The sequence below is a fragment of the Dipodomys spectabilis genome, unplaced genomic scaffold (genome assembly GCF_019054845.1).
Source record: "Dipodomys spectabilis isolate Male_0828 unplaced genomic scaffold, ASM1905484v1 ptg000137l, whole genome shotgun sequence".
Lineage (NCBI taxonomy): Eukaryota > Metazoa > Chordata > Mammalia > Rodentia > Heteromyidae > Dipodomys > Dipodomys spectabilis.
In genome coordinates this window covers 8860971-8886114 of record NW_024870814.1, presented here as the reverse complement: position 1 = coordinate 8886114, position 25144 = coordinate 8860971, and the positions used below count along the sequence as shown (strand labels likewise).

Genomic DNA, 25144 nt, shown 5'->3' with positions numbered 1-25144 from the left:
ATTCTAATTGGTTTCCCTTTATAAGTGATTACCCTTTTCTCCCTGACAGCTTTAAGGATCTTTTCCTTGTTCTGAGTTGATCCTGTGTGGATTATAATGTGACGGTGGGATGTCCTATTCTGGTCTGGTCTATTTGGGGTTCTAAAGGCTTCTTGTATCTGGACAGGCCTATCTTTTTGCATGTTTGGAAAGTTCTCTGCTAGGATCCTGTTAAACAGATTTCCTAGACCATTAACTTCTGTTTCTAGGTGTTCCTCTACACCCATTATCCTTAGATTAGGCCTTCTGATGGTGTCTTCCAGGTGTTGGATAGATCTATCATATTTCTTGGACTTGTCTTGTATGGTTGTATGTTCTTTCTCTATAATATCTAGGCTGTCTTCAATCCCTGAGTTTCGATCTTCTGCATGGTCTAACCTGCTGTCAAGACTCTCTACTTTGTTTTTTATCTCTTTTCCTTCTAGTTGGTCAGCTTTGATGGCTTCAAGTTCTTTGTTGAAGCTCTGTTTTACGTCTTGTATGAATTTCTTTACTTCCTTAATTTGGTGTTCAGTGTTTGTCCTCAAATCACTTAGTTGATTGGTGATGGTTTCTTTGGGCTCCCATTCCTTCAGTTGGGTTCCATTCAGCATTCCCTTTGTGGTCTCCCTGACTTCCTTCAGCTCTTTGTTAATGGATTCCATGAATGCCTTTAGTGATCTTTGTGTGTTCTCTACCTGGTCTCTCAATTCCTGTATTACTCTTTGATTAGCTTCCTCCCGTTCGTGGGATTCCTGCAGATCTCTTTGAGTGTTCTCAGCCTGCTCACGCCATTCCTCCCTTTCTCTTTGAGTATTCTCAAGTTGTTCACGCAAATCCTCTATCAGTTTTTGAGTAGCTTCCTCACGCTTATGATATTCCTGTATAAACTTCTGGGATGCCTCCTCTCTCTCCCTATCACGCTCATACAGAGTCCTTTGTACCGTGTCAAACTTTTCATTTATCATGTTTGCCACTAGTGTTTGTAGAGCTGTTTGGGAACTCTCCTCTGGATTATTCATTATCTGTTCTAACCCGTGATTATCAGGATTGGGAATTGAGATACCCGAATTTGCCATTTTTCTTGTGTTTTTCCGGCTTACTCTGCCCATTTGAGATGAAGATAGCACCAGTTTTGTGCTAGAACACTATCTTAAGGCAACCATCAACCAAAGTTTGCATTTGTACAGTCAATAGTCTACAGATACAACCTAGTTCAACAGATACATCTATTCGACATCAAACAACTATATGTTAAAGGACTTCGAACCGCAGAGAAGAATTTGGAAAGCCAGAAATTATTAGGGTTAGGAAGAGATGTGGGTAAAAAATAGGAATAGATTGGTGTGGGGAGGCACAGGGAGAGTTAACTATGTCCTAATCACAATGCAGGAAATAGGTTGGGTAGGATGTAAGTAGAGAGAGAGAGAAAAAGAAGAAAGGGAAAGGGGAATGAAAAGAGACCAGAAAAAAAAATAGAAACGTAAAAATTAATGTTATTTTAGAGATTAAAAGACCATCTATTTATAGAGGAATATGAATATGTTGAGAGAAAGGGAGGGACATAGAGGAGATGGAAAAACTTTAAAAAAATGCTTAAAATATTGTATAGGTATAAAGTACTGCTATTAGTGAATTTAAGTCTCAGAGGTTTTGAATTGAGTAATAAGTTTGTGGATTAAGTGTGTACACAATGGGGGATAGGGTCTACTGGTTAACTACGGGTTTATCTGAGGATGTGCAGGACAAGAGTTAAGTCACATAAAGATGAACAAAGAGGAAAAGATGGAAAGGATAGGAAAGTGAGAAGAAAAGATCAGAAGTTCAGTAGAGCTAGAAAAAAAAACAAAAAGATAATTAAGAATGAAAGAAAAAGAGAAAGAAGACAAGAAAAGAAAAGAAAACACACATTCACGTATTCCTAAAATAAAAATTATAAGAGGAGAAAAAAAAAAAAGTTAATGGAAAACAATTATTTTTTCAGAAGAGGCAAAAATTAAAGATTAATAAAAGTTTTAGAAAAGCAAAAAAAATTTTTTATATATATATAAGGTAACAAAAAATGAAAAAAAACAAAACAAGAAAAAGAAAAAAAGAAAAGAAGAAGAAGAAAAAAAAAGTTCTTTGATTTTTTTTTTTTTTTTTTTTTTGGGAGGGGTGGGAAGAGTCCTGTATCTCCCTTTTGTCTGTAACCAGAGTCTGGTTGGAGTCTCTGGTCAGCTTGAGGTCCTGTGGCTTGATTGGTTTCTTAAGTCAGTTTGTTGGAACAGGCAGAAAAATGCTCTGCTTTACCCAAGATTTTGAGATCCCCCTCCCAGGTTAGTTTACTGGGAGGGTGATCTGCTTTGAGAATCACAAAAGAGGGGGATGCAGTGATGAGGCTAGGTTCTGGGTAGAGTTGAGGCCTTTCAACAAACAGTAGCTTTTCCCTGGGGCTATTTTGTGAAAAAAAACTCACAGCACCCAGCCTGGAGCCATTCTCAGGGTTTCTGTTTTTCAATTGATTGTGGTGGCTGCTAGAGGGAGGGGCAGCCTCTGGCTCTGGCCACCCAGCGAGGAGAGCCACTCCAATGGCTGGTGCCTGAGCTGGGCGACCCCTCCCTGGATGGAACTGAGTCTGTGAGGTCACCTCGCCGCCAAGTTCCTGTGACCTGCCAAATGACTAGCTCTATTCCAAGGCCTGAGCTGGAGCTAGCTGCTCCTCCGAGCTTTGTCGGTATCCAAGATGGAGATCACCGGTGCTGGGGAGGGAGGGGTGGCCTTCCCTCCTCTGCTCCCAGAGGAGTGAGGAAGTGGGACTTCTACTCACGCGGAGTCTCTGGTCTGCAAAGTGCAGGATGAAGTTGTCCGCTCCTTGTCGGTTCTTGCTGGTGTTGAGTAGAATCCGCTCCACCGCTGCGTCTGGCTCCTTCGTCCCGGACTGCGTCTCAGGTATGCCTCCGCGGCGGTGGTCGCCGCTGCGACCCTGCCGCTGCAGCGGCAGCTGCTCAGATGTGTCTGCTTGGCTTCCCCTCTCTTGACTAACTCTCTGTCCTGTGATGGCACACTTGGTGTGATTCTCTGGCTTGGGACTGTTCACTGGAACTCTGAAACTGTTTTCTATGCAAGAGCTTGTTCAGATTCCAGCTTCTCCTCCGCCATCTTCCCGGAACTCCCCCCAGGGAAAGATTTTTAAGTAGCTATGTTTCATTTAATCTAAAAGGGTTAGTTCTCTATTCACTGTGTTTCCACAGACTTAATATAGTTTTTTATTATTTCTAATAATTTATTTTTGTAGTCTTCATCAGCAAATAAAGATAATTTCCTACCTCATTTCTCAATTTAATATCTTCTTTTCTTTCTTGCTTTATAGTATTTGGAGGACACACTTAATAATTTTGTTTGTAAAGAAATGATAGTGAACATTTCAGCATTCAATACAGTGTGATTGGAAAAACATTAAATTATTTCACCACTGAGTATGATATTTGTCATAGATGTTTACATATATTTTAAACCACTAAGATATTTTTCCATTATTTCTGTCTTCCTTAGACATGAATACCTTTAGAATAATCATGAATAGATGTGGAATTTTTAAATATTTTCCACTACTATACAGCTATTATCTTGTTCCTAATCTTCTTAGAATGGTTAATTATATGGATCAACAGATTATAATTAAATCATCTTATTTTAAACTGGCTTTCTATTTGTGGAATATATTTAACCTGCTCAAAATGGAGTCTTTGAGCAAAGAATAAGGAAGAGGAGGAATAGAAGAAAGAGAAGGAGGAGGAGCAGGAGGAGGAAGAGGAGGAGGAGGAGGAGGAGAAGGAGAACGAGATTAAATTCTCCCTTTTATAAGACAATCTTTGACAATATGAGGAGGAGAAAAGAGCATCTGGATATGTATGATCAAAGAGGAAGGTGTTGTGACCTGTGCTGAAATAAGACTCAATGACATGTGAGACGATGAAAACTCAGGACTGCCATCTGCCATAGCCATAGAAGAAGAGGCTTCAAACTCATACAAATTCACTATGAAACTGGTCAATTTGGTGGCACTTGGGTTGGAGCTAGGGCCTTGAGCTCACTAGGCTGGCATTCTCCCAATTGAGCTGCACTCTCAGCCCTGTAAAATTATTCTCAGAGTTACACATATAAGGACATTGAAACAAAGAGAGGCTAAGTAATTACCTTGGTGCCACACAGTCACTAAACACATGTAGTTGTGTCCCTAACCTAGTTAGCATCACCCTAGGACTTACATGAGAACAGTTGAACTATATACAAACATAATTCTGAAATTGAAATTGTACTAACAAAGGTTTATGGATGTACATAAAACAAATGGAAAGGCAAAGAAGTTTCACTGTCATAGGAAAACATATGATTTAGAGGAATGATGTTTAGAATCACAGACAAGAGGCAAAGTGGATTGCCTTGGGCAAAGCATGGCTACCCAATAAACACAATTTGGAGAATCTGGAAAATACAGCCTGGATTCCTTGTAGACCAGGACAATGAACACAGTTATTACTGTAAAATAGAAAACCAGAAGCAAGAGTAATGGATAATGAAATCTTCAGGGAAATGGTGTCATTTACTCTAGGGTCAGATATAAGACCCACTTCTTTGCTATTAAACCAAACACACACACACAGACACACACATACATACATATATACACACAAACATACACTATCGTGGCCAATAAAGTGATGCTGTTTACTAATTCTGTTAAAGAATGAGGAAGTTCAAGGCCCTCAAGGAAGATCACTCAGCAGCAAATGTAAGATATATCTGCAATATAAGCTTCTGGTCAATTCTTTGTTTAACCACATCCAGTCATACACTAAAGAAATACCTGGAAGTTTTGGTGCTAGAAGTAGTGAAATAAGACTACAATCATTTATTCTGTCCACTATTTCTCAAATAGTGTCTGGCTGATTTTACCTGACAAATGAGTTACAGGATCATTCATCTACTGAGGGGCATCTGGGTTGGTTCCATATCTTAGCTATGATAAATAATGCTGCAATAAACATATTCGTGCTGATAGCTTTAGTATGGTCTTGTTTGTGAACAATTGCTGGGTCATAGGGGAGCTCTATGTGGAGTCTTTTGAGGAACCTCCATACTGCTCTTCAAAGCTGTTGAACAAGTTTTCACTCCCACCAACATTGCAGTAAGGTTCCCTTCTGTCCACATCCCATCCAGCATCTGATGTTATTAGAATTATTGATTATAGCCATTCTAACTGGGGTGAGGTGGTATCACAATGTTGTTTTATTTGCATTTCTTTTGTGGCTAGGGAGGTTGAGCAATTCTTCATGTGTCTATTGGCCATCATTTTTTCCTCTTCATAGAAGTTTCTCTTTAAGTCTTTAGCCCACTTATTTTTGGGGCAATTGTCTCTTCAAAGATTTGTTGTTGGGGGATTTAATTTTTTGAGTTCAAAGTATATTTTAGATATGAGATCCTTGTCCATTGTATGACTACTGAAGATCTTCTCCCAATAGGTGGTCTTTCTATTGACCTTGCTAGCTATGTCCTTTGCCATGCAGAAGTTCTGTAATTTCATGCAATCCCATTTGTCCAAACTTTCTTTGATTTGTTGTGTTTCTGGGTCTCTATTAAGAAAATTTCAGCCTCTGCAAGGAGACCTACGTTTTCTCCTATTCCATCCTGTAATGTTTTTAGAGTATCTTCTTTAACTCTGAGGTCTTTGATCCATTTGGAGTTGATTATGGTGCAGGGTAACATTTAAGAATCTAGTTTTTGTTTTCTACAACTAGTTAACCAATTTTTGCAGCACTATTTACTGAAGAGTCTGTCTTTCTTCCATTCTATTTTTTTAGCTCCTTTATCAAAAGTTAGATGGCTATACTTTAGGTTCATTGCTGGGTTTTCAATTCTATTCCATTGTTCCTGAAGTCTGTTCTTGTGCCAGTACCAAGCTGTTTTGATTACTATGGTTTTATAGTAGATTTTGAAATTTGGTACTGATATTCCTCCAGCATTGTTCTTTCTGTTGAGGATCATTTTTGCTATTCGGGGTCTTTTATTGTTCCATATGAGGTTTTGGACTGCCTCTTCTATTTCCTTGAAGAATGAGGTTGGAATATTGATAGGTATCGCATTGAATTTGTAGATAGTTTTGGGAAGTATTGCATGATGTTGATCTTTCCAATCCAGGAGCATGGAAGTTTTTGCCACTTTCTAAGTTCTGTTTTGACTTCCTTCTTCAGGTTTTTAAAGTTTTCATCATAGAGGTCCTTCCCTTTTTTGGCTAAGGTAATTCCTAGGTATTTTACTTTTTGTGGGGCTATTACAAAGGGAGTTGCTTTCCTCATTTCAGCCACACTTTTCTCATTGTTGGCATACAGAAAGGCCATTGATTTTTGAGGGTTAATTTTATAACCTTCTACTTTGCCAAAGTTTTGAATCAGCTGGAGTAAGTTGGGAGTGCAGTCCGTGGGATTATTTAAATTCAAGATCATGTCATCTACAAAAAGGGAGAGTTTGACTTCTTCTTTCCCTATTTGGATACCCTTTATATTTGCATCATTTTTTATTGCTGTAGTGAGGCATTCTAATACTAGATTGAAGAGAAGTGGAGAGAGTTGACATCCTTGTCTCATTCCTGAGTTAAGGGGAAATGGCTTTCGTTTTAGCATTAACTATAATGGTGGCTGTAGGTTTGCCATATACAGCCTTTATTGTATTGAGGAATGTTCCATGGATACCTAATTTTTCCAGAACCTTCATCATAAAGGGGTGTTTGATCTTGTCAAATGCTTTTTCTGCATCTATTGAGTTAACCATGTGGTTCTTATCCTTGTTCCTGTTGATGTGATGAATTATATTAATTCATTTGCATATATTGAAGCAGCTTTGCATCCCTGAAATGAACCCTGTTTGATCATGATGTGCGATTTTTTGGATGAATTGTTGAAGTCGATTGGCCAAAATTTTGTTGAGCAGTTTTGCATCGATGTTCATCAAAGAAATGGGTGCATAGTTCTCTTTCTTTGATGAGTCCCTTGCTGGTTTTGGGCTGAGGGTTATGATGGCTTCATAGAATGAGTTCGGTAATGAACTTTCTCTTTCAATTTCATTGAAGAGTTGGAGGAGTATTGGTGTGAGATCGGCTTTGAAGGCCTTGCAGAATTCTTCTGTAAAACCCTCTGGTCCTGGGTTTTCTTAGACGGAAGGTCTCTTATTGCTTTTTCTTTTTCAATGCTTGATGTGGGCCTGTTAAGATGGTTTAACTCATCTTGGTTTAGTTTGGGCATGTCGAAATTTGCTAGGAAAAGGTCCATTTCTGCGAAGATCTCAAACTTATTAGCATAAAGGTTTGAGAAATATCCCCTTATAATTTTCTGAATCTTGGTTGTTTCTGTGGTGATGTTTCCCTTCTCATCTCTGATTTTATTTATTTGGGTGTGTTCTTTTTCTAATAAGATTTGCTAAGGGTCTGTCAATTTTGTTAATTCTTTCAAAGAACCAACTCTGTTTTGTTGATTTTTTCTAAGGTTTTTGGATTCTAATTCATTTAATTCTGATTTAATTTTAATTATTTCTTTCTCTCTACTGGATTGGGTTTATCTTGCTGCTCTTTTTCAAGGAGGCTCAGATGTCTCAATAAATTGTTGGTTTCAGATCTCTCCAAATTGATGATGTAGGAACTCAGAGTTATAAACTTGCCTCTGAGTACTGCCGTTGCTGTGTCCCAGAGGAGCTGGTAATTTGTGTGTTCATTTTTGTCGAATATCATGAACAATTGAATTTCATTTCTATTCTCTTCGATGACCCACTTGTGATTCAGAAGTGTGTTATTCAGCCTCCATGTGTAACAGGACTTTCTTTGGTGGCTTTTGGTGTTGAGTTCTAATTTTATTCCCTTGTGGTCTGCGAGAATGCAAGGTATAATTTCAATGTTTCTGAATTAGGACAAGTTTGCTTTGTGGCCTAAAATGTGGTCAATTTTGGAAAATGTTCCATGTGCTGCTGAGAAAAACGTGTATTCTGATGTTCCTATGTGAAATATTCTGTAGATGTCTGTTAAATGTAGTTGATCTATGCAGTTGTTTAGATCAGGGGTTTCTCTGTTGAGTTTTTGCAAGTTGATCTATCTAGTGGGGAAATTTGTGTGTTAAAGTCCCCAACAATTAATGTCTTTGGATCTATGTGGGATTTGAGGGAAAGTAGCGTTTCTTGGATATATTTGGGTGCTCCTTTTTTTGGTGAGTAGATATTTAGAAATGTAATATCCTCCTGAAGGAGAGATCCATTAAGTTGTATGTAGCGACCTTCTTTATCTCTTCTCACTAATTTTAATTTGAAGTCTATTTTATCTGATATTAGGATTGCAACTCCCGACTGTTTATGGGGGCTGTTTGTTTGGTAGATTTTTGTTCCAGCCTTTCACATTGAAAATGTGTTTGTTTTTATGGGCAAGATGTGACTCCTGAAGGCAGCAGATAGAAGGATCTTGCTTTTTAATCCAACTAGACAGTCTATGTCGCTTAATTGGATAGTTAAGTACGTTAATGTTGAGAGATGGGACTGAGAGGTATTTGGGAGTTACTGCCATTTTATGCACCTTCTTGGGAGCTGTGGCAACTACTGGGTTCTTCCTATGGTTCTGGGACTCTCAGTTTGGGTGCGGTTTCTTGGCTTTTATTGTGGTCTTGCTGGTTTTCTATGTGTAGAACATCTTTAAGAATCTTTTGTAGGGCTGGTTTGGTGGAGATGTATTGTTTCAATTTTTCTTTGCTATGGAAGGTTTTTATTTGGCCTTCAGTTATGAAGGAGAGTTTAGCTGGGTACAGTATTCTTGGTTGATAGTTGTTTGTCTTTAGGCGATGACATACATCATTCCAGGTTCTTCTTGTTTGATTGTCTCTGCTGAGAAATCTGAGGTGATTCTAATTGTTTTCCCTTTATATGTGATTGAACTTTTCTCCTTGACAGCTTTAAGGATATTTTCCTTGGTCTGAATTGATCCTGTGAGGATTATAATGTGATGATGGGATGTCTTATTCTGATCTGCTCTATTTGGAGTTCTAAAAGCTTCTTGTATCTGAGTAGGCCTCTCTTTGCATGTTTTGGCAGTTCTCTGCTAGGATCCTGTTAAACAAATTTCCTAGACCATTATCTTCTGTCTCTAGGTGTTCCTCTACACCCATTATCTTCAGATTAGGCTTTCTGATGGCGTTTTCCAAGTGTTGAATAGATCTATCATATTCCTTTAATTCGTCTTGGATGGTTGGATGTTCTTTCTCTATAATATCTAGGCTTTCTTCAATCCCCGAGATTCGATCTTCTGCATGGTCTAATCTACTATCAAGACTTTCTACTTTGTTTTTTATTTCTTTTCCTTCTAGTTGGTCAGCTTTGATGGCTTCAAATTGTTTACTAGAGCTTTGTTTTAGATCTTGTATGAACTTCTTTACTTCCTTAATTTGGTGTTCAGTGTTTATTCTCAAATCACTTAGTTGATTGGTTATCATTTCCTTGGACTGCCATAGCTTCTGTTGTATTCCATTCAGCATTCCCTTTGTGTTCTCCTTGACTTCTTTCAGCTGTCTTTTTATGGATTCCATGAATGCCTTTAGTGATCTTTGTGTATTCTCATTCTGCTCTCTCAATTCCTATATTACTCTTTGATTAGCTTCCTCACGTTGACGCAATTCCTGACTGTTCTCAGCCTGCATACGCCGTTTCTGACTTTCTTGGCCAGCTCCTGCAATTCCTGTCTATCTCTTTGACTGATCTCAGTCTGCTCAAACCATTCCTTTATTTCTCTTTGAGTGTTCTCAAGCTGCTCACAAAATTCCTGTATCAATCTTTGAGTAGCTTCCTCACGCTCATCAGACTCCTATATTGACCTTTGGTTTGCCTCCTCTCTCTCCCTATCATGCTCACACTGAGTCTTTTGCCGGTTCTCCATCTCTTCATTTACCATGTTTACCACTAATGTTTGTAGAGCTTTTTGGGAGCTCTCCTCTGGATTATTCAATATCTACTCTGTCCCCTGATTATCATGAGTGGGAGTGGAGATACCTAGACTTGCCATTTTTCTTCTGTTTTTCCTGCTTGTTCTGCCCATTTGGGATGAAAGTAACACCAGGTTTGTGTTAGAACACTATCTTTTTTTAGGAGTTCCGGTTTTGGGGCCTGGGCACTGTCCCTCAGCTCTTCAGCTCAAGGCTAGCGCTCTACCACTTGAGCCACAGCATCACTTCCGGCTTTTTTCTTTTTGCTTATGTGGTGCTGGGGAATCAAACCCAGGGCTTGCAAGGCTCAACCACTGAGCCACCTTCCTAGCCTTAGAACACTATCTTAAGGCAAGCATTAACCAAAGTCTGTAGCTGCACAGTCAAAAGTCTGCAGATACAATCTAGTTCAACAGATATATCTATTCAACATCAAACAACTATGTATTAATGAGCTACGAACAGCAAAGGAGAATTTGGCAAGCCAGAAATTATTAGGTTTATTGGGTAAAAATTGGAATAGAAGGATGTGGAAAAGTAGAGGGAGAGTTAAATAAACTAAACCCTAATCTCAAAGCAGGAAATAGATTGGATAGAATGGTAGTAGAGAGAGAAAAAATAAGAAAGGGAAAGAAAAAAGAGACAAGAAAAAATAGAAAAACAATAATTAAAAATTAAAAAGTTAAACACTTACAAATTTTGCAAATTAGTAACATAATATTCAGAGAAGAATGGGCATAGGATAAGAGAAGGGGAGAGATAGAGAGGAGACATGAAAAATTAAAAATAAAAATGCTTAAAATATTATACAGGTATAAAGAGGTAGTACTTCTATTAAGGAGTTTAAGTCTAGGAGGTTTTGAATTGAGTAATAAATTTCTGGATTAAGTGTGTACACAATGAGGGATAAGGTCTAATAATCGACTACAGGTATATCTGAGGATGAGCAGAACAGCAATTAAGTCACGCAAAGAAGAACAAAAGAAAAGAAAACGTGAAAAGAATGAAAAAGAAAGAAAAAAGGGTCAAAAGGTCAGTAGAGCTAAACAAAAAACAAAAAAATAAAAGAATAAAAGAGCACACACATACATACCCCTAAAGTAAAAATTATAAGAGGAAGAAAAATAAAAGTGAATAGAAAATAATTTTTAAGTTAAAACTTAAAAAGTAAAAAATGTTAAAAAATTTTATAAAAGGTACAAAAAGCAGAGTTCTTGATTTTTTTTGGGGGGGGGGGGGGGGATGGGAAGATCCTGTATCTCCATTGTGTCCTTAACCAGTCTGTTGGTGGTGTCTCTGGTCTGCTTGTGGTGTTTGATTTCCCTGTGGCTTGGTTGGTTTCTTAAGTCAGTTTGTTTGAGCAGGCAGAAAAATGCTCTGCTTTACCTAGGATTTTGTGATCCTACTCCCAGGATAGTTCAATGGGAGGGAGATCTGCTTTAAGTATCACAAAGAGGGAGATGGCTGTTTTCTCTAGTTTGGAACCCACAGATTATAGACACCTAATCTTTGATAAGGGAACTAAAAAAATAGAATGGGAGAAAGACAGCCTCTTCAGTATATGATGCGGGGAAAATTGGCTAATAAACTATATAAAACTAAAGCTTGATCCTTATATATCACCCTACACCCTGAAAACATTACAGGATGGAATAGGAGAAACCGTAGGTCTCCTGAGTAGTTTAACAACTTTACCCGAAGTCTCCTTGGCATAGGCTTAAATTTTCTCAGCAGAGACCCAGAAGCTTGAACAAGTAGAATTGCATGAAGTTGCAGAGCTTCTGCATGGCAAAGGACATAGCTAGCAAGATCAATAGTATTTGTTACTGTTGTTATTGAGTAGTTAATAAGAGATAAGAGTCTTAGCTGGGTTCTGGTGGATCATGCCTGTAATCCTACTACTCAGGAGCTACTCAGGAGGCTGAGATCTGAGGTTCCTGGTTCAAAGCCAGCCTGGGAAGGAAAGTCTGTGAGACACTTATCTCCAATAAATCATTAGAAAACTGGAAGTGACAGTATGGCTCAAGCAGTAGATTGCTCGCCTTGGGCTAAAGAGCGCAGGGACAGCACCCATGCCCAGATTTCAAGCCCAAAGACCACCCAAAAATAAAAAAATAAAATAAAATTTCTTCCTTCCTCTTCCAATTCTCATGTCATTCCATCCTTTGGTAAGTCAGCCAAGTAAGTCAACATTAGTGAGATAAACAAGACCTGACACTGTGAAACCACAAAATTCACCTGGAACCAAGTCTTGATCAGTCTTTGCTTGCTATGTCCTATTATGTTGATCTGAATGCTTCAACCTCCAGTTCAAATACAAGTCAGTGCAATTGTTATGATTGTCCTATAGAGGAATCAGATGATGGATACAGCTTTTAAAGAAAGGAGGTAGTGTTGGAAGCAAAAATTGCACCGTTTTCCCAGCTAATTGGCTCGCTTTCTCAATACCAGGAGTCAATGAGTGGTATGGAAGAATGGTTTCTGTGATGCAGAGCCTGAGGACGGATTGTAAGACCTGGGACATAGCCCTACATGTGCCATTATACCCTTCAGTGTCACTCAGGATCCCCTCCTCTTTACCAAATTTGCATGTCAGTTGTATCATAGGAAAGACACATCTTAGGCTACCAACTACCCTGTAGCAAATCAACACTCAGAATTCATAGTGAAATTATAGGTTTTTTCTTGAACTGATAGAAAATGTCTGAGGAGAGGTGTCATTTGAATTTCCTACTGAACCCGGCCTTGAAACAGATAGAATGAACCAGCTTTGTGAATATAGGAGAAGAGATTCACTATCTAGACACTGGTATGCCAAACTCAAAATCCTATAGCTTGCTATGTCACAAGGAGGCCAACAGAGGGCAAGCAACCCTCACAATCATCAAAGCTGAGTCCATATCTTGGAAGGCATGGAGAGCAGGAGTGATTCTCCCTCCTTGTCAACAGGAACCTCAGGTTAGTAAGTTCCCAGCACAGATGGCATGCTGCACATGAACCTCAGGCTCACATTGCCATGACTCTCCATGTGTGTGTTTCTGAGTATTTTCTAATTTTTTTGATCTGTAATTTTCTTGATCTGCACACCCTGACAATGATGCTCCTTTTCACCAGGTTTCTGGGAATGGAGGAAGAACTCCAGTTCAATGGTGGACCCAGATATGTGAGAACAAGTGCTGCACTCTGAGGGGCGACAAGCCATGTGTGCACAGTCAGCAGGACTTGGCCTTGAGAATTCTCAGTAAGACAGAACACCATGAAGGCCCCACCTTCTAGGATTCAGATAAGAGATAATTGAGTGTACATGGAAGGAATTGGTGATGAAAAGACTGAAGTTCTAGTGGTATCACAGAACCTGTTTCCCAGAAGCCTCAACAAAGAGCAAGACACACAGTAGATGTAAAATTTGCAACCTGATCCACATGTCCTCCTTATGTGTCTAAGGAGAAGACACATTGCCTGGGAGGAGACTGGATGAGGGACAGTTGCCGACTTTCCTCATGATTGAATAAGAACAGCAGCAAAGTCATCCAGTAACACAAAGCAGGCAAATCTCTGAGCTCTGAATAACTCAGACTCTCAACCTATTCATGGCCTCTTTTCTAAGTTCAATTACAGTGAGTGGTGAACATTTTGCTTCACTGAATCCAAGGCCACCACAGTACAGGGCCTTTGTTGCCCACAGGTGCTTAACTCCATCACTCTGTAGCGTGACTGCTTCTTTTATAGCACAGAGCAAGAATGTCAGTCCTGGACAGAGGCTCCTGAGCCAAATCTCTCCATTTTATTTCAGTGCCTGAAAGTTTAATTCAGCCTTCATATCTCAAAACTTGCAGAAACCAAATGAATAATTGCAAAAATGATTTCATACTCATCATTTGGTCCTGACTTTTTACTATCTCACCACAGTAAGATGTCCATGACATCTACATTTTTTATCCTACCTAGATGCATTGTGATGCATCATGAAGATTCTTAGAATTTCTATACTGTGGGGTGTGCATGATGAGGGTTCTTCTGAGAAACTGGGCTAGGGTGTCCAAGGAAAAGGCTTGATGTGATATCTGATTGATCAAATTTCTATACATGTTTTTCCAGACCCAAGGTATTTCTTCAGTAACACCTTTACTGGCTTGAGAAGAGATTAAGACTGACTCTCTTTTTTTGTCTCTATGTCTCTGTCTCTATCTGTCTCTCTCTCTGCCTCTCTGTCTCTCTTTGTCTCTCTCTCTGTCTCTCTCTGTCACTCTGTCTCTCTCTCTATCTATCCCTGTCTCTCTTTCTCTTTCTCTTTCTCGCTCTCCTAGAGATGCAAACAGCAACACTGGTATCTGAGAAGGCATGATTTTTCCACTCATTGGGAAAGTATAAAGAAAGAGTCATGTGTGGTTTGGTACCAGTGATTTTTGTTGAAGTAATCATGTCCAGTATTAATACTTACCACTTTATCCTGATGAACTGTGAGAAGTAATACAAAATGGTACAAAAGTAGCAAAATATGAGAGGTCTCAGATTAGGAAATTTGCAGTCTATTTAGATACTAGGGATAGAAGACCTGAAGTATCAATACAGGCAAACTTGTGAGTCATTATTTAGGAATCAAAGTTAAACTGCATCCACAAAAATTTGCCTCAACATATATTGTAAAGGTAGTGACTAAACCTACCACAAAATACTCTTCAACACATTCAGTGTAGGGGACACTACAACACTGTTGGCAAGGATATAAAGTTGTTAAACTACTCAAGAAAGAAGTATGGACTTTCCTTAAAAAACTACACATGAATGAAGGGGGTAACAGTGCTTAAAAAGGAATGTACTCATTACCTTCCTTATATAACTGTAAACCCCACCACATTCATCCCCTTTACAATAATTTTTTATTTAAAATAAATAAATAATAAAACATTACTAAGTTAAACAATGAAAAAAGAGCTTCCCAAGAACCTACAAATCCCACTCCTGGGCATTTATAAAAATGACCACAAACCAGATCATTATCACAATCATGTTCAGCATATCTAAAAATATGGAATTAACTAAGATGCCCCTCAGTGGATAAATGCATCAAGAGAATGTGGCCTGTAAACGAAATGGAATTCTATGCTTCTATCAGAAAGAATGGCATTGCCCCAGTCATAGGAAATGGAAAGAGTTGGAAAATATTATATTAAGCAAAGTAATCCAGACCCAAAGTGACATAGGCTGCATGTTTTCCCTCATTTGTAATAATTAGAATGTGCCTACAAATCTACAAGTAAGCCCAATGGATAGTAAAAGATAAAAAAATACTCCTGGAAATGATTAATTCAACAGGACTATAAATATTCACAGAATGAGACCAAAGGAGGATATTCTTAGGAGAGAATCACAAGGGATCAAGAGCTATGTACACATGATTCTATAAAATGATGCTTAGCCAGATGCCAGTGGCTCACTCCTGTAATCATAGCTACTCAGGAGACCGAGATCTGAGGATCGCAGTTCAAAGCCAACCCAGGCAGGAAGGTACATGAGACTCTTATCTCCAATAAACCACTCAGAAACCCAGAAGTGGCACTGTGGCTCAAGAGGTAGAGTGCTAGCCTTGAGCTGAAGAGCTGAGGGATAGCGCCCAGGCACAGAGTTCAAGCCCCATGACTGACTAAAATTATAAATAAATAAAATGACGCTTATGGAAATGAACATGAAGAAATGGCAACACAAGGTTTTTTTAAAATTGTACTGTTTTCACTTCTTTTTTCCTATTTTTCTTCATTTTTCCCCCTTTTAACTGTTTTTTGATTCATGACCTGCTTGTCTTGTACATTTTATCTGATTTGGGGAAGGGAAAGGAACACACAGAAACAGTGGTACAAAGGGTAAACTAACTTATCAGACTCACTCACTAGACACTACCTTGGAAAAGAACTATATAACTTGTTGTGGAAGAGGATCTGTTGGGGAGGGGTGACACTGCTCAAAAAGAAATGTACTTTCTGACTTATGTAACTGTAAGGCCTCTGTACTTCCATTTTTGATCAAAACAATAATTTTATTTAAAAAGCTATTAAATAATTAGGCACCCATGCCTCATGGTTGTAACCCTAGCTACTCAGTAGGCTGAGATCCAAGGATTCCAATTTGAAGCAAGCTCAGGCGGGAAAGTCTATGAGACCCTTATTCCCAATTAACCATGCAAAATCTGGAAGTAGAGCCATGCCTAAAGTGGTATAGCAGAGTGCTAGCCTTGCGCACAAAAATCTAAGGAACAGCACCCAGGCCCTGTGTTCATATCCCAGGATTAATACACAGAGAGGTGGGGGATATAAGCTAGGTGCTTATATCCTATTCTTGAATGTGAGATATGAGAATGGTTGTACAATGCCAGCCTGCACAAGAAATTCCATGAGAATATTATGTCCAATTAATCACCAAAAAGTCAGAAATTGATGTGTGGTTCATATTGTAGAACATTAACCTTCAGGGAAAAAGCTAACAGACAATACTCAGAGTTGAAGCTTCAGGTAAAAAACTAAACTGAAATGGAAAAAACAAGCAACCAAGGAAGGAAGGAAGGGAAGGAGGAAGGAAGGAAGGAAGGGAAGGAGGAAGGAAGGAAGGAAGGAAGGAAGGAAGAATGGAAGGGGGGAGGGAAGAAAAAAAGAAAGAAAAGAAAGAAAGAAGAAAGAATGAGAGAGAAAAAGAAAGAGAGAGAGAAAGAAGGAAAGAAAGAAAGAAGGAAAAAAGAAGGAAGGAAAGAAAGAAAGAAGGAAGGAAGGAAACAAAGAGAAAGAAAAAAACAATTTTCAGAGTATATGTACTTGGTAAAGAGAAGACAAAGTGATTTTTTTCCAGGAAGAATTATTTAGAGTGAATAAAGGATCTAAGAAGAAACAAAATATATATCAATATATTTAAGAAATACCCTGGTAGACCAATTGCTTCTGTGCATTATACATTTCAAAATGACATGAAACTGTCTTCTACAGTCAAAAAGTCTCTAGAGACAAACACATTCTCTGCAGGCACTTTATTTTTCTGTCCTCTGAGACATCTGTAGACACAAGGCCTGTGGTAACTCACTGAGTTGAGCCAATCCTGCAGCTGTACCCAGCTCTGCCCACCCCTGCTGATTTTCATGTGTCTAGAGCACAGCCCACTGCCCTGAGCACTTATTCATAGGCTGCTCACACCCTGTGCAGTAGTCAGTGCCAGTAGTACACAGCATGGACATGAGGACTGCTGCTCAGCTCCTGGGGCTCCTGCTGCTCTGCTTCCCAGGTAAGGAAGGAAAATGCTGGAGATTAACCCAGCCTTGTATAGTCAGGGTTGTATGGTACTTCAGGGAAGCCCCTTGTACCATGATTATCAAGGTGGAAATTTGTTTTTATGTTTCTACTGCCAGGTGCCAGATGTGACATCCAGATGACCCAGACTCCATCCTCTCTGTCTGCAATTCCAGGAGACACTGTCTCCATCAAGTGCCAGGCCAGTCAGGACATTAGCAGTTGGTTATCCTGGTATCAGCAGAAACCAGGGAAAGCTCCCAAGCTCCTGATATACAAAGCATCTAATTTAGAATCAGGTGTCCCATCCAGGTTCAGTGGCAGAGGATCTGGGACAGATTATTCTCTCACCATCAGCAACCTGCAGACTGAAGATTTTGCCATATATTACTGTGTACAGGGTAAGAGTTACCCACCCAAAGTGATACAAGTTACAACATAAACCTCCCAGGGAAGCAGAAGTGAGAGGCTAGGCTGTTCCAGCTACTCCTCCTGGGGCCTCCACCTGTTGACAGAGCTTCTCAAATACAGACAGACTCTGAAGGTCACTCAAAGATTTGGTAGATGTGGCTGGGCAGAATTCTCTCTACTCTGGCTCTCTATGCAGTAGTACAAACATGACAATGCCCTCTTGATTCAATAGAGCACACAGATCACATCACAGGAGGATTCTGTGAGAGCATTATTTGGGATTCACTTGTAATGTTGAGACATGCTAGTTAATCCAAGCAGATTTTATATTTTCTAATAAAATAAAATTATATAAACTACAGCCAATCTGAGACTGGGTTATGTTAATCAGTTAAGCTAGACACAGAAATGGAATGCTGTCTGGTGTACCCTCAGATGCAGATCATCTACATGTGAAACTGGAGGCCTCCTCACCTAGGTCCTTGTCCTGTCTAGACACCCAGTGGTGGGTGCCAATGCTCTCAACTGCTTGTAGAACTGACAGGTAACCTCCAATCCACCTCTCCACCCTAGTGACTGCAGATTTACTTGCATTCTAAAGCCAATGCTTCTAACTTTCCATCTTCGTGAGGACTCCTCACCCAGAAACTCTATAGAAAATATTGGTGCAAATGGTTCAAGAAGTAAATGATGAGAAATGGCCACACAAAACAATAATTACAGCAATCTACTCTCCATTGCATTCTAGAAATGTCTCTTCATTGTGTTTGCATGGATTTGAAGAAGGTATTATTATTTCCAATAATTAATTTTTATACTCCTCAATATATTGGTACAAAGTTCATCAGCAAATAAAAAGATGCTTTGTTACTTAATTTCTCGATTTAATGTCTCCTCTTATTTTTTGCTTCATAGAATTTGGAGGAGGTCATACTATACAATTTTGTATATGAGGAAGTGATAGTAAACATTTCAGCATTTAATGCAGTCTAATGGAAAAATGTTAAAGTATTTCAGGACTGAGTGTGATCTTTGTCATAGAATTTGCATATGCTTCAAACCATTAAGGTATTTTTCCATTATTTCTGTCTTCCTTAAATATAAATATCTTTTGAATTATCATGAAAAGCTGTAGACTTTTAGAAATATTTTCAACTACTAAACTCATATTATCTTGTTCCTAATCTTGTTTGAATGGTGAATTAGGTAGATCACCATAGATTATTTTTAAAATCATCTTATTTTAAAATGGCTTTCCATTTGTGCAATATATTTAACTGCTCAAAATGGAGTCCTTGAGAGAAGGAGGTGGGAGAAAAGGAGGAGGAAGAAGAGGAAGAAGAAAAAAGATAAGGATGGTAGGGGGAAACAGAGGAGGAGGCAACAATGCTTGATAAGAAATGTACACATTACCTCGCTCATGTAATTCTAAACCCTTTGTATGGTATTTTCATAATTAAAAAAAGATGAAATTTCCCTTTCTTAACATTAAGGTTGACAATTTGAGAAGGTGAAAGGAAGTTGGTCAGAAGAAATTGTTGTAAAGTAAGCTGAAATAAGATTCAAAGACAAGTGAGAAGTGAAACACAGGACTGTAATCAACTGTAATCAGATGAGAAATGTTTGAAACTCACACGAATGTATTCTGAAACTGGTCAATTTCCTGGTACTGGGATTGGAACTCAGGCTTTGAGCTCACAAGGCTGGCATTCTCCCACTTGAGCTGCACTCTCACTTCAGTAAATTATTCTAACGTTACACAGATGAGGACACTGAGGGAAAGACAGGCTAAGGAACTGGATTGGCACCACACAGTCACTAAGCATATGGGGTCATGATCCTAACCCAGCTTTCAATTAGGCCCTGCATGATAACAGGTGGACTCTGATTATGAATGAAGTCCTTTATCTTGAGTGTGCAAAGAAGTTCTGGAATTGAAATAGTACAAATAAACTTTTATGGAGATACATAAAGCAGATGGAAAGCAAAGGAGGAATGATATCCAGAGCTACAGGCAAAGTGCTGCTCTGAGTGCACATGCAGATGTCCTTGGACAAAGCATGGATACCCAATTACCACAATTTGGAGGAGCAAGAAAATACAACCTGGATTCCTCATGGACCAGGGCAATGAATGTGGTTCTCTAAATTTATGGAGTAAGAACCTGAATATAGAGTTATAGATAATAATATCTTCAGGGAGATAATGCCATTTACTCTGGGGTCAGATAAGGCCCACTTCTCCTGTGCTATTGAAACACACACACACACACAAGCTGTTGTGGCCAATAGAGTGATGGTTTTTACCAATTCTATTAACAAATGAGGCAATTTCAAGGCCCTCATGAAAGATGACTCAACAGCAAATGTAAGATGGCTGTGCAGTATTAACTTCTGGCCCATTCTTAGTTTAAACCTCATCCAATCAAGCACTAAGCACCTGGAAGCCTTAGTGCTTGATAGAGAAAAAGACTATCATCATTTATACTCCTCTCCACAGATTATGTTAAAGAGTTTTTGGCTGATTCTAGTTGATAGATGAGTTAGGAGTTTACAGGCACTAAAGTATGCAGTCAGGCTAAGGTGAGGTATTTTCTCCCATAACCACTTGGTGTTGAGTAACTCTACTGAAACAAAGAAGAGGCAAATGGCTCTAATCTGGAAGCTAAGCTTGGCCCTTTCCAGATGCTTTGCATGCTCCTCCCATTCTGTCCTGCTGTTAAGACCCCATATCAATGCCAAGCCTAAGGTCTGGGGCAGATTTTTCTCTTGTAGGATCCATGGCCTTTCAGCTAGGTTCAATTCCAGTGAGTGGTAAGTATTTTCCTTCACGGAATCCAAGACCACCACATGGCAGAACCTTTGTTACCCCAGGTTCTCAGCTCCATCACTCTGGAGGGAATCTATTTATTTTCCAGCCCAGAGCAAGAATGTCAGACCTGGACAGAGGCTCCAGATCCCAACCCCTCTAGTTTATTCCAGTGTCTTAAAGTTAAGGTTGGCCTTCACATCTCCACACTCACTGAAACCACATAATTAGAAAAATGAGTTCATACTCACCTCACCAACCTCACCACAGTAAGATGTCCATGACATCTGACTTCATCATCCTACTTAGATATATTGTGATATATCACCAAGACTCTCAGAATTCCTAGACTCTGGGGTGTGCATGATGAAAGGAAAGATGGCTCCTCTTGCTTTTAAACTGCTCTGAGTGTCCAAGAAAAAAGCAAGATATGATATCAGATTTATCAAGTTTCTACTCTCCAGATCCAAGGTGTTCCTTCCAGCACATCTTTACTGGCTTGAGAAGAGATCAAAACTGACAAGTAGTCTTTCTGAGTATGTTTGTCTGACTATCTCTCTCCTCTCTCCCCTTCTCCTACCTCCTCTCTCTTTTCTCCTCACTCTTTCTGCTCACTTGGAAAGGATAAAAGACAAGGGCAAGAATGGTTGGGTAGCAGTGATTGTTTTGAAATAATCATGTCCAGCAACAAAACTTAGCACTTTATGCTGGTGAATTGTGAGGAGAAATATCAAATGGCACAAAGGTGGCAAAATATGAGAGGTCTCAGATTAAGAAAAAGTCCAGTTTATTTAGAAACTAAAGTTTCAATCTTAGCAATTTGTCAGTCATCATTGAAGATCAAAGTAATACTGCATCTGCAAAGATTGCTTCAACTTATATTCTAATTGCTGTGACTGAAACTCCCACAAAATACTTTTCAATGCATTCAGTATGTTTTATATTATCTCCTTTTTCTTGTGATTATTTCTAACATATTTATAAGATGATTTCTTTGCTGCTTTGTATGTCTCTCCCCCACGGTATAACCCCTGTTTTCACTGTATTTGATGTTGGTATAATTTGTGCAGGAGAAGGGAAAAACAAATCATTTAAATAGGAATACAGGTGGACCATTGCAACAATGAGATGTAAAGTCATTATGTCGAAAACTAACTTTACAACTTTGGTGGGGGTGACAATTGGGTGGGGGGGGTTAGGGGGAGGATGGGAAGGGGAAACAAAGGAGGAGATTACAATGCTTGAAAAGAAATGTACACATTATCTTGCCCATGTAATTGTAACCCCTTTGTACAGTATTTTTACAATAAAAAGTTAAAGTAAGATAAAAGTAAGCCAGACCACCTCCCCCCAAAAAAGAAAAATAAACATTACAACTTTGGTGTGGAGGGGTGCAGGGGGTTGGGGGGGAGATAGGAAGGGATGGGAAGGGGAAACAAAGTAGGAGGCAACAATGCTTGATAAGAAATGTATTATAACAGAATGCTAGCTTTGAACACAAAAATCTATGGGCCAGCACCCATGCCCTGAGTTCATATCTCAGGATGAGTACACACACACACACACACACACACACACACACACACACACACACACACACACACACTTGAAATGGAACATTTTAGCCGGGTGGAGATGGCTAATACCTGTCAACCTATCTACTCAGGAGTGTGAGATATGAGAATGGTTGTTCAAAGACAGCCTGTTCAAAAAATTCCATGGGACTCTTAACTCCAATTAACCACATAAAAAGGCAGCAATGGAGGTATGGCTCATGTAGCAGAGGATTAACATTAAGGGGAAAAGCATGAGTTCAAGCCTCAATTACAAAAACTAAACTAAGCTAAAATGAAAGAGAGAAAGAGGTAGGAAGGGATGGAAAAACAAAGAAACATAAGAACAAAGGGAGGAAGGAAGGAAGGAAGGAAGGAAGGAAAGAAAAAGGGCTGGGAAGGTGGCTCAGTGGTAGAGTGCTTGCCTTGCATGCATGAGGCCCTGGGTTCAATTCCTCAGCACCACATAAGCAGAAAAAAGCCGGAAGTGGCACTATGGCTCAAGTGATAGAATCCTATCCCTGAGCTGAAGAGCTCAGGGATAGTGCGCAGGCCCAGAGTTCAGGCCCTATGACTAACAAAAAAATAGAAGGAAAGAAAGAAGGAAGGAAAGAAAGAAGGAAGGAAGGAAGAAGGAAGGAAAGAAGGAAAGAAAAGAAAGAAAGAAGGAAAGAAAGAAGGAAGGAAGGAAAGAAGGAAAGAAAAGAAAGAAAGGGGGAAGGCAGGACAGCAAGTAGGAAGGAAGAAAGGTAAGAGAGAGAGAAAGAAAATAATTATGAATGTATAATTATTTGGTAAAGAGAAACCAAAATGATTTTTCTGTAAGAATTACTAAGAATGAATTAAAGATATAAGAAGAAACAAGAAAATGTATCGATATATTTATGAAATATCCTGTTTCATCAGTTGTTTCTGTGCACTAAACATTTTGAAAATTGTCTTAAAAATGACTTCTTTAGTCAAATGGGCTCCAAGGAGAAACGCATTCTCTGCTGGCAAAATTATGTTTGCCTGCAATAAAACACATTAAAAATTCAAATAAGATTGCCATCCAAGTTCAAACACTTCTTTGTGGAGTTTCTACATGTAAGCCAGATCTGGTCTCTGAGAGCTCACTTCCTGACCATAGCAGAGTTTTCAGTCTGTATGTTGGGGTTTGAGCTCAAGGCTTCATATTTTCATTTTTTGCTGGTTATTTTGGAGTAGTCTTGGAGAATTTTCTGCATAGCATGAATTTAAACCTTGACCTTCTCGATCTCAGCTTCCTCTGAGTAGTGAGAATGATAGATATGAGCCCCATGGATATGGACAGATACATACTTATGACTAGAATTCCAAACCCTTCACAGTCGTTTCATCTCCTGATTAACATGAATAATTGGCATTACCTTTCTAGTTGTGAGTAACCTGAGAGTAATTACACTCAAATTTGAATTTGGACAGAGGACACAAATCAAATATCTTCAGGATAACTAGCACACAATTAACTAACAAACTGTTCACCAACTTAGAAGTGTCTATGAGAAATAAATGGGAACAAAAGAGAAGACCTGGAAGATCACTCCGCACTAGAGGGCATGCCCCAATGTCATATAGGCCAGCATGAGGTCAGCTGTCAAAATCGACGAAGCAAGACAAGGATACAATTGATGGGAAGTGCCTGTTCCCCATGTTAACTCTGTTCTTTGAGAAGAGTGAGCTGACAATCTGCACTCTTGGGAACCTGGTGTCACCAGCAGGGACATCTACCCCTCCCACTCCCTCAAGGAGGACATCGCAGCCTTCACCAAGCAGTTCCACAACCAAAAAGCCCCTCTTTTCATCAAAATCAGGGCTGGATAATTTGATAATACAGCAATACAGGTATGAACGTTTCATCTTTTGCAGGTAGTAAAAGTCCATGAGCTGTATGATAACCTCTGACACTGGTACTTTAGCAGTTTGAAGGGGAAAATGAGTATCAACTTCATCATTGATGAAAGAGATGGCAGCTCAAAGTCACACAATGAAGAAGTGTCAGTCTCCTCCACCAATCTCACTGACCATAACCCTTAACCCTCCTCAACATCATGAAGATGCAGCCTCCCCCCACTCAGCAGGCACCCCATGACACTCAGGTGGGGCCATGCTTCCCAGAGTGGACACAACAGTAGTGAGCAAGGGGATGATTTAGACAACAGTGTAGCTTCACCTGGACAGGTAACAGTGCTCATCCAGACAAGGACAAAAACATGGGAAGAAAAAAAGCATTTTCCCAAAGTAGCAACAAATAATATGAGATCATAACTCTTCCAGCACCTCATACATCCCTACCTTTCTGAAGATCAGAAGAAACAATTAGTGCAAGACACAAGACTTATAATTCTACAAGTATGCAGCTGGTTTATTGAGGCCAGGGGACAATGCAGCACAAAACCAGCCTGTCAAAACAAGTGAGCCCAGGAGCAGCATACAGTTCCTGGGTTAGCCTACTGAGGTCCGACCTACTGGACCTATGAGTTGCATGGACATGAATTTTGGCATGGGTGGGCAATAGCACTGCATGTCACCTTTGCCATGGAAAGCAATCACAAGGCAAGGAGGAAGTTTGCAGAGCATGCCAAGGGACTACATTTCTCAGGATGGTCCTGTGAGAGTGATTATGACTCAGCCAAGTTACTTTCCTCCCCAGATGACCCCGTACCCTACTCAGTTAAGACAGAGACACCCACTGCATTCATATTTGCCAAGCCATCCCATCGACCCAACCATGATGATGCACAGAGAGCACACTACCCACCCTGGAATGTCCATGTCAGCACTGATCCCCACAGTGCTGAATTCTGTAGACAGTGTGGGCAGACAGGGCATGGACATCCATCCCCACTAGTAGAAGGAAACTCAAGGAAAAAAAGAAACACATGCAACCATTTTTAGGACTTTAAGAACTTTGAAGACAATGTTGATATTTAACATGAAATTTCACACAATTATGGTTATTTTTATTTTGGTCATTTTTTTCATCAAGCAACAGAAGACCAAAACAACAAGAACACAAATGTGAAAGAAACTATGCACTCACTGAGACAATTCTTTCCATGTAAAGGTTCTCTAGAAAAAA

General features: G+C 39.4%; 1 pseudogene; it reads left to right on the top strand.

The window, feature by feature from the left end:
- The window catches only part of LOC122116779, a 32788-nt pseudogene extending 7875 nt beyond the window's left edge, over nt 1–24913 (top strand).
- The last annotated feature ends 231 nt before the right edge of the window (nt 24914–25144 follow it).